Raw genomic sequence first — 9,812 nt, forward strand, 5'->3', positions numbered from 1 at the left:
AGACATGTACACCTGTTTCACGGATGTCATTAATGGACTCAAAGCTCTTGGTAAAGATTTTACTAACTTTGAACTAGTAACTAAAATCTTAAGACCCCTCCCTAAAAGTTGGGATCCAAAAGTTACGCCCATTCAAGAGGCTAAAGACCTTAAAACATTCCCTCTTGAAGAACTTATTGGGTCTCTAATGACCTACGAAATGACATGTCAAGCTCATGACAAGCTCGAGAATCCCCTTCCAAAGAACAGGAAGGATATGGCACTCACATCACAAGAAGATCACTTGAAAGGAACATCAAGTGATGAGGACAGTGATAATGACATTGCACTTTTGACTCAAAAATTTAAAAATTTTTTAAGAAAGAATAAATTTAAAAATAATATAAAAAATAAATTTGAACATAAGAAGGACCAAGTTATTTGCTATAAGTGCAAAAAATCGGGACACTACAAGAACGATTGTCCCCAAGCCAAAAAGAGAACATAAAAGAAGAAGGCGCTTAAGGCAACGTGGGATGATTCAAGCGCATTCGAAGAAGAGGAGTCCAATACCGAGCAAGTTGCTCATTACGCCCTAATGGCCATCGGATAATAGGTAACGGATTTAATTGATGCAGATTTACCATATCGTGAATTATTAAATGCCTTCCATGAGTTATTTGATGAATGTAAGACAATTAGTAGAAAATATAAATTGCTAAAAAAGGAGCATGATAGTCTCACTTGTAATTTTGATAAATTAAAGACTGAATATCATGATAGTTTAGCTCCATATATAAAATGCCATGATCTAGAAACTCTCCAAAAGGAGAACTTACTACTTAAGGACACCTTGAAGAAATTTGAGGTTGGTAGCAAGTCTTTGAACATGATCCTTACAAATAAGGGTCACATTCCTAAAAGAAGTGGAATCGGATTTGTGAGAAGTCCTCACCAAAATCCAACCACCATCATTAACGGCATTGTCTTACATGTTCGGCACCAAAGCAATTATAACTTTTGTTGCAAATATGGACATAAAACTTATAAATGTCCATTCAAGAAAATTAGTTCGAACAAAATAATTTGGGTTCCTAAAGGAACTATGATCAATTCTATGCAATATGATGAAAAAGTCAGATCAGTTTTTAAGGCACCCAAAAGAAAATGGGTACCTAAAAATAATCCCTTCTTGTAGAAACATACACCATCACAAGCTAGGAGCAAGAGATGGTATCTCGATAGTGGATGCTCAAGACATATGACTGGAGATCCATCTCATTTCTCTATGCTCACTAGCAAAGAAGAAGGGTATATCACCTTCCGAGACAACAACCAAGGCAAAATAATTGGCAAGGGAACCATAGGTAACAAATTAAAATTTTCTATTGATGATGTCTTACTAGTTGATGGATTGAAACATAATCTCTTGAGTGTTAGTCAATTATGCGATAAAGGTTATATCGTTATATTTGAATCAAATGTGTGTATTATTGAAAAACCAAACCATAACATAACTATGATTGCATTAAAACAAAATAATGTCTACACCATCAACCTTGATGAACTAAGCAATGAAATGTGCTTCTCCGCTTTAAATGATGATGCTTGGCTTTGGCATAGGAGACTAGGCCATGCAAGCATGAAACTAATATCTAAGATCTCATCTAGAGAATTAGTACAAGAAATTTTAAATATGAAGTTTATTAAGGACAAAGTATGCGATGCATGTCAACTAGGTAAACAAATAAAAACTAGTTTCAAACCAAAAATTTAAATTACCACCACTAGACCATTACAATTGATTCATTTAGACTTATTTGGACCAATTGACATGATAAGTCTAGGAGGAAGCAAATATGCATTTATAATTATGGATGACTATACTATATACACTTGGACCTATTTCTTAGCTCACAAAAGTGATTGTTTCAAGTGTTTCTCTAAATTTTGTAAACTCACTCAAAACGATAAAGGCTTCATGATTTCATCAATTCGGAGTGATCACGGTGGCGAATTTCAAAACCGTGACTTTCAAAATTTTTGTGAAGTTAATGGATACAATCACAACTTCTCCACTCCGAGAAATCCTCAACAAAATGGAGTAGTTGAAAGAAAAATAGAAACCTACAAGAAATGGCAAGAAGGATGTTAAATGAACATAGTCTACCCAAGTATTTTTGGGCCGATACCGTGAATACGGCTTGTTACATCATGAATAGGGTTCTAATAAGACCGTCCCTATCAAAAACTCCCTATGAATTATGGAATAACAAAAAAATCAAATGTTTCCTATTTTAAAGTTTTTGGTTGTAAAGCACCTTAGGAAAATTTGATGCTAAATCCGATGAAGGCATCTTTCTTGGTTACTCTTCCGTTTCTAAGGCTTTTCGGGTTTTTAACAAAAGAACCTTAGTAATAGAAGAGTCTATTCATGTAGTTTTTAATAAAATTTCTGATTTAAAGAAAAATGAATTTGATGATGATCTTGGTTTTGATAATTTGAATTTAAATGAACCCCCTACACAAAATAGCAACTTGGATGCACCTTCTTCCGAAATTTTCTTACCCAAGGAATGGAAGTATATAGATGCTCATCCAAAGGAGCTAATTATAGGAGATACATTAAAAGGGGTTCAAACTCGTTCCTCTTTCAAGAATTTTTGTGCTAACACCGCATTCCTTTCTCAAATCGAACCTAAATGCATTGACGAGGCCTTAAAAGATGAATTTTGGGTTATTGCAATGCAAGAGGAATTAAATCAATTTGAAAGGAATAAGGTATGGAAGCTTGTTCCTAGACCTAGTGACCATTTAGTCATTAGTACTAAATGGGTCTTTAGAAACAAGCAAGATGAAAATGGTATCGTGGTTAGAAAGCTAGATTAGTGGCCAAAGGTTTCAACCAAGAAGAAGGTATCGATTATGAAGAAACCTTAGCTCCTGTGGCAAGATTAGAAGCCATTATGATGCTCCTTGCTTATGCTAGTAGTAATAATTTTAAACTATTTCAAATGGATGTCAATAGTGCCTTCTTGAATGGTTTTATTTTCGAAGAAGTATATGTCGAACAACCTCTCGGATTTGAAAATTCTCTTCTTCCTAATAATGTATTCAAATTGACTAAGGCTCTCTATGGCTTGAAACAAGCTCCTAGAGCTTGGTATGAAAGGCTTAGTTCCTTTCTTATTTTAAATAATTTTACCAAAGGCAAGGTTGATACTACATTGTTTATCAAACATTTTGAAAATAATTTTCTTATTGTGTAAATTTATGTTGACGATATTATTTTTGGCTCTTCGGATGAATCACTATGTGAATCATTTGCCAAATGTATGAGTCATGAATTTGAAATGAGTTTAATGGGTGAATTAACTTTCTTTTTAGGATTACAAATCAAACAACTTAGTGATGGTATATTTCTTAACCAATCTAAATATACATTAGAATTGTTAAAACGATTTAACATGGATAATTCAAAAGCAATAAACACCCCTATGAGTACTTCGACTAAGTTAGATATGGATGAAAATAGTGAAAATTTCGATCAAAAAACATATAAGGGAATGATAGGTAGTCTACTCTACCTCACCGCAACTAGATCGGATATTATGTTTAGTGTAGGACTTTGCACTAGGTTTCAATCTAATCCAAAATTATCTCATCTTAAGTGTGTTAAAAGAATATTTAGGTATCTTAAAGGAACTCCAAATTTAGAATTGTGGTATCCAAAATCTGAAAAATTCGATTTAATAGCTTATGCAGATGCCGATTTTGGTGGATGCAGGATAGATAGAAAAAGTATATCCGGAACATGCCAATTTTTAGGACATGCACTTGTTTCTTGGACTTCCAAGAAACAAAATTCAGTTGCACTATCTACGGCGGAAGCCGAATACATTGCTGCAAGTGCATGCTGTGCACAAGTTGTTTGGATGAAAAATACATTAAAAGACTATGGAATTTACTTCTAAAATGTGATAATACTAGTGCCATATGTCTTACCAAAAATCCAATTCAGCACTCTAGAACTAAGTATATCGATATTAGGCATCATTTCATACGCGATCATGTCCTTAACAATAATGTTGTTTTAGAATTTATTGATACAAAGCATCAATTGGCAGATATATTTACAAAAGCCTTAAATGAAGACAAATTTGAATTCATTAGAAGGGAACTAGGCATGTGAAATTGTCCATGAAAATAAGCTTGTTTGAATGTATTTTCTGAAAAATGTCTCATCCTTTTCCGTTCTTCTATGGATTTAACGTCATCATTCTCCTTTAATTCAAAATGACATATTAAAGTACAACTCATTATCTTAACCTATCTTGAGTCAAACACCTTTGAAAAACAAAAGGAGGAAGAAAGGATTTTTTTTCTTAATGAATGCTGATTTTTTTTAAGATGAATTCTGGATAAATATTTTTAGCAAATTTGAATGATGAATTTTATATGATTAATCTTAATGCTGAATTCTTTCTCTAATAATTTTATGATCACAAATTGTGTGCTTCAAGTCTCATCTCCTTTTTGTTGATGACAAAGGGGGAGAAAAGTGATGACTTGTACCATTTTGATAGCATGACTTATATGAATTGTAAAAGCTTGTGTGATACGAATGTCTTATATGCCTTACAAAATCCTTGAGAATATCGCAAGATTGGTTGATCATATTGAAATCTTGCCTTACATCTATATCAAGAAATTCATGTTGAAAATCTTTATCTCCTGTCATAGTAAAAATCGTCCCTTATCATTCGACTTGAAAATGATTTTCATCGAAGTTTCGTATTTCCTTATGCTTAATGAGAATAACGATAAGTTCAACGGTTAGAACTTATCGGTTTATGCTTGAATTCAATGGGATGGAATTTAAGTATTTTTATCTTCTCATGATATGGCATATAGATTGGGGGAGTTATGTTTAACTCCATCATCAATTGATTGTCATCATCAAAAAGGGGGAGATTGTTGAATCTCGGATTTTGATGATAAAATCAATTGATGGGTTAATTGATCTAATCCATATTATTGAGTTAAGTGTGTATGATTAACTACGATAACAAAAAAATATAAAACAAGAATACCGGAGTCACGTTCGATGGACGTTTAAGAGTCCGAAGAATCGTCGAAGATGCTGCCGGAACCAACCGAGAAGAAATTAGGAACTTGTCGAAATTTTCGGAAGTTCGCCGAAGAGATCGTCGGAGGTTCGTGGAGATCACCGAGAAGGCTCGGCTACTCGTTGAAGTCGTCACAAGATCGGGAGCCTGTTGGGAGTCCATCGGAAGAAATCCGAGGGCATATCGGAAGTCCGCCGGAAGTTCGTCGGAAAGCTCGCCGTAACAAGACTCGACGTTCACGGTTGAAAACTTGCTTGGGATGTTTTTAGTTATGTAGTTCACATGTAATTAGGATTAGGATTAAAAGATAATCCTATATCCTGGTTAGGGGCCAATTGGGCCCAAAATTAGACTTGGTTTGGGCTGAACTTAAAGCCCAACCAGTGAACCGAAAGGTCTGGCGGTGGCACCGCCAGACTGGGCGGTGGCATCGCCCAGCACTGAGAGCCAAGCGGTGGCACCGCCAGTACACTGTCAGTGTCAGACACTAACAGGCGGTGGCACCGCCAACATCGGGAACCAAAGAGAATTCAAATTTTGGAGCCCAAATTTGAATCCTCTTGAGGCCTATAAATACCCCTCAATTCTCTGCTGAGATAACAACTTTTTGAGAAGCAATAGATTGAAAAAAAAGTCTTTGAAAAGTCTTAGCAAGTCTTGTTTTCAATTTGTTAGAGTGTTCACCTCCTTCTTTCTTGCTGGAAATTTGTAAGAGTGTGAACCGCTTGTAAAAGGTTGTAAGAGGGGTATTTGTCTTTCCCCTTCAAGAGATTTGCTAGTGGAAGGTGGGAGCCTCATCGAAGAGGGCCTCGCAAGTGGATGTAGGTCATTTGACTGAACCACTTTAAAATTGGCATGATCTCTGGTTTGCATTTTCTTATTACTATTTACATTACTGCAAACCTTCTTACGTGCTTTATTTCCTCATTACCTTTGCTGCACACCTTTACGAACATGCATTCAAGTTAAGCTTTTCAAGTTCGGTTTTTATCGTACGAAAGATTTGTCGAAACCAATGTTTTAATCCGCTACACTAATTCACCCCCCCCTCTTAGTGCCGCTCCGATCCTAACACTCGTTTGAGAAGTACTAATTTTTGCTTTCTTTGCAATGCGCAAGTTAGCAATTTTTGCTTTTTTATTGAATTGTGCAAGCTAGAATCTTTTGTCATTGTCAAAAAGAAGGGAGGACCCTTTATATCAATTTTCAAATCATGACAAAGGTAAAGTATCAATCCTTTTTCAATATGTCATAATTGAGATAAACCTTGAATTCAAATCAAAACAATTTTAATCATGATTCACATCATTTGCAGTACGTCATATAAATTATAATAAAATCATGAGTATTGCATGCATCATTTCATATCAAAAATATTTCACATCATGATGGTATCAAATATTGAGAAATTAAGATAATGATTCATAAAAAATATCATAAATTATAATCAAGAGAAAAATCATTTTTCATTTTCAACTCATTCAATTTGTCAAATTAACAAAGTCATTTTTCAAGAGATTCATTAAAAATAACATAAATAGATTCATTAATCTCTTTTTGAAAAATCGATAAAGTAGTGACTGAGAAGTTTTCAAAAAAAAAATTATTTTCTTCTTATTTCATACAAGCATGCCTTTGTCATTTATGTCAAATCAAAACATATATCAACATTTAAAACGGAAAGGCTAAAAATCATTAAGATCAAAAAGTGTAACACATAATTCCAAAACATATGATTTCAAATCATCACTTCAAGTCCCCATGGATAAAAATCATCAAGTATGATACAAACATTTATTTTTAAAATATTCATTATGATAAGGCATACAAGCCATAAATATAAAGAAATTAATAAACATAAAGCATATTAATCAATCATGGTTTCATTGAGCATAAGGCATTTTCAAACAAAATCGAAAAACAATACGAAAATCATCAAGATATATATTATTGCTTCTTAAAATATACATAGGATTTATCTTATGTATTAGATTTAAGTCTAACATTTTGTTGATTTATCATAAAATATGTAATTTTCATGATCATTTTCAAAATTACTAGAAAGATAAGCATGATCCTAAAACTTTTAACATTTTTATTACATCATTAAACATGTAATTTTTAAGAAAAAATTATATATAATTTTTTAAACTAAATTAAAAATAACTCATGCTAAAGCATCATGTAATTTTGAAATAAGGCAAAGGGGTTTTAGTTACCTCGTCGTTGAAAGTCGTTAAGGCGTAGTTTGCCACATCGCCTTTGTTGGTTTGTTTTTCATCTTCGGATGAACTCGATTCATTCCAAGCTGACTTGAGTGTTTCCTTCTTCTTTTACAACTTCTTCTATTAAGTTTATTTTTATTTTTTTAATTCTAGTTTAATGAACTTTTTAAGTTTTACAGTCAGAGGTTCAAGTTCATCATCACTTAAGCTTTTGCTCGAGTGGTCTTTATGTGTTCTAAGTGCCAAATCCTTCATGTTCTTTGGAAGGTTATTCTCATGTTCGTTTTATGCCACATTAGTCATTTCGTAGGTCACTAATGACCCGATAAATTCTTCAAGAGGAAAATAGTTTAAATTTTTTTATTCTTGAATAGCTGTTACTTTCAAATTCTAATTTTTAGAAAGTAATCGTAAAACTTTACTTACAAGTTCAAGATTCAAAAAACTTTTACTAAGAGCTTTTAGACTATTGATAACATCCGTAAAATGGGTGTATATGTCTCTAATAGTCTCGCTTGGCTTCATTCAAAAAAGTTTTAAATCATGTATTAAAAGATTTATCTTCAAATCTTTTACTCTACTAGTACCTTTGTGTGTGATTTCAAGACTATGCCAAATATCGAAAGTCATTTCGCACATAGAAATTCGATTGAATTCATTTTTGCCTAAGGAACAAAATAGAGCACTCATAGCTCTAGCATTTAAGGAAAAAGTCTTCTTCTCTAACTCATTCCAATTGTTCATTGGAAGAGAAGACATTTGAAATCTATTTTCAAAAACATTCCATAAATTTAAATCCAAGGAAAGCAAGAAAACTATCATTCGAGTTTTCCAATATATGTAATCTATCCCATTGAACATAGGAGGACGAATAAGAGAGTGACTCTCTTGAAAGCCGAAAAGAGTCATTTCTCTTGGGTGTTAAACTAGATGGGAAATAACAAGGCTCTGATACCAACTATTAGGAATGAGTCGACACAAAGAGAGGGGGGGGAGGGTGAATTAGTGCGGTGGTAAAAATATCGGTTTCATAAAATCTTCGTACGATAAAACCAATTTTGTAAGATGCTAACTTGATAGCATATGAAAGAGTCTAGTGGATGTAAAGCAATTAATGAGAAGGCAGTTTGCAGTTAAAGTAAATTGCATAAGAGAAATGCAAATCAGATTTTTATAGTGGTTCGGTCGTCATGACCTACATCCACTCCACCGATTCCTCTTCCGTCGAGGCCACCGACATTCACTATCGATCTTCCTTCAATGGGCAAAGATCAACCACCCTTACAACTCGATTATCCTTTTAACAAGTTCAGGAGAGAACGTTTACAACCCCCCTTATTTCTCTCTCAAACTACACTAACACTTAGGGTTTTAAGAGGAGTTCACGCATAATTAAAATAAAGTTTTCTTTCCTTTTTTTTGCTCATAGTTGTGTGTAGTTTAACCAGGGATGAGAGGGATATTTATAAGCATTAAGTTTATTCAAACTTGGAGCCTAAAAATATCTTATCCTTGGTTTTCGGGGTCCTGGTGGTACCATGGCTTGTGTTGGGTGGTACCACCGCTTGCAGCACTGACACTAGGCGGTACCACCGCCTGTAGCACTGACACTGGGTGGTACCACCGCCTAGTCTGGTGGTATCACTACCTAGTCTGGCGGTACTATCGCTTAGAAGACTGTGTTTGGATGGTACCACCGCCCAGACTAGCGATACTACCTCCAGACACAGTCTTGGAGTCTGTGCCACGAAGGTGACACTTGTTGGGTCACTGTTTGAGCCTTCCACTTGACCCAAAATAGCCCAAACTTGGATCACTGAATGGGCCTTTCTCTTGGCCTAAAATAGCCCTATTTTGGGTCCAATTGGTCCCTAATTGAGTTGATTTAATTACATTCTAATTTGACTTAATTAGACTCTAAACTAACTCAATCTAGACATAATTGATTACAAGTGAATTCTATGTTATCCGGCAAGTCATTGGTTCTTTCGGTGCTTCGTCCAATCCTTCAGTGCATCATCCTCTTTTGTAGCCTTTGCCTAATCTGTTAGGATCAAGAGCACTAAGAGGGGGGGGGTGAATTAGTGCAGCGGAAATCTTTCTACGATTAAAACCGAAAGCTGCGTTCGTTTGATAAAAATGATTTCGATGTAAAAGCCGATTCTAAGATTACTTTAACTTAAGATTAAGTGAGATGACGTTAAAGTAAATCTACGAAGGCAGTTTGCAGTTTATGATAAAAATCAGAATGCAAGCGCAAACTGAAATGCGACGTTCGTACGATAAAACCGGTTTACGTCAAAATGCAAATTTTGAGGATACTGAACTTTGAGATACATTTTATAAATGCGCAGAAGGTAGTTTGCAGTTATGATTGAAGTCTAAACGTAAATGTAAACTAAAATATGATGATCGTATGAAAAAGACGATTTACGTCTAAACACAGATTCGGAAAGCTCTGAACTTAGAAACTCGTTCG

This window comes from Musa acuminata, chromosome BXJ2-3, assembly GCF_036884655.1.
Source record: "Musa acuminata AAA Group cultivar baxijiao chromosome BXJ2-3, Cavendish_Baxijiao_AAA, whole genome shotgun sequence".
Lineage (NCBI taxonomy): Eukaryota > Viridiplantae > Streptophyta > Magnoliopsida > Zingiberales > Musaceae > Musa > Musa acuminata.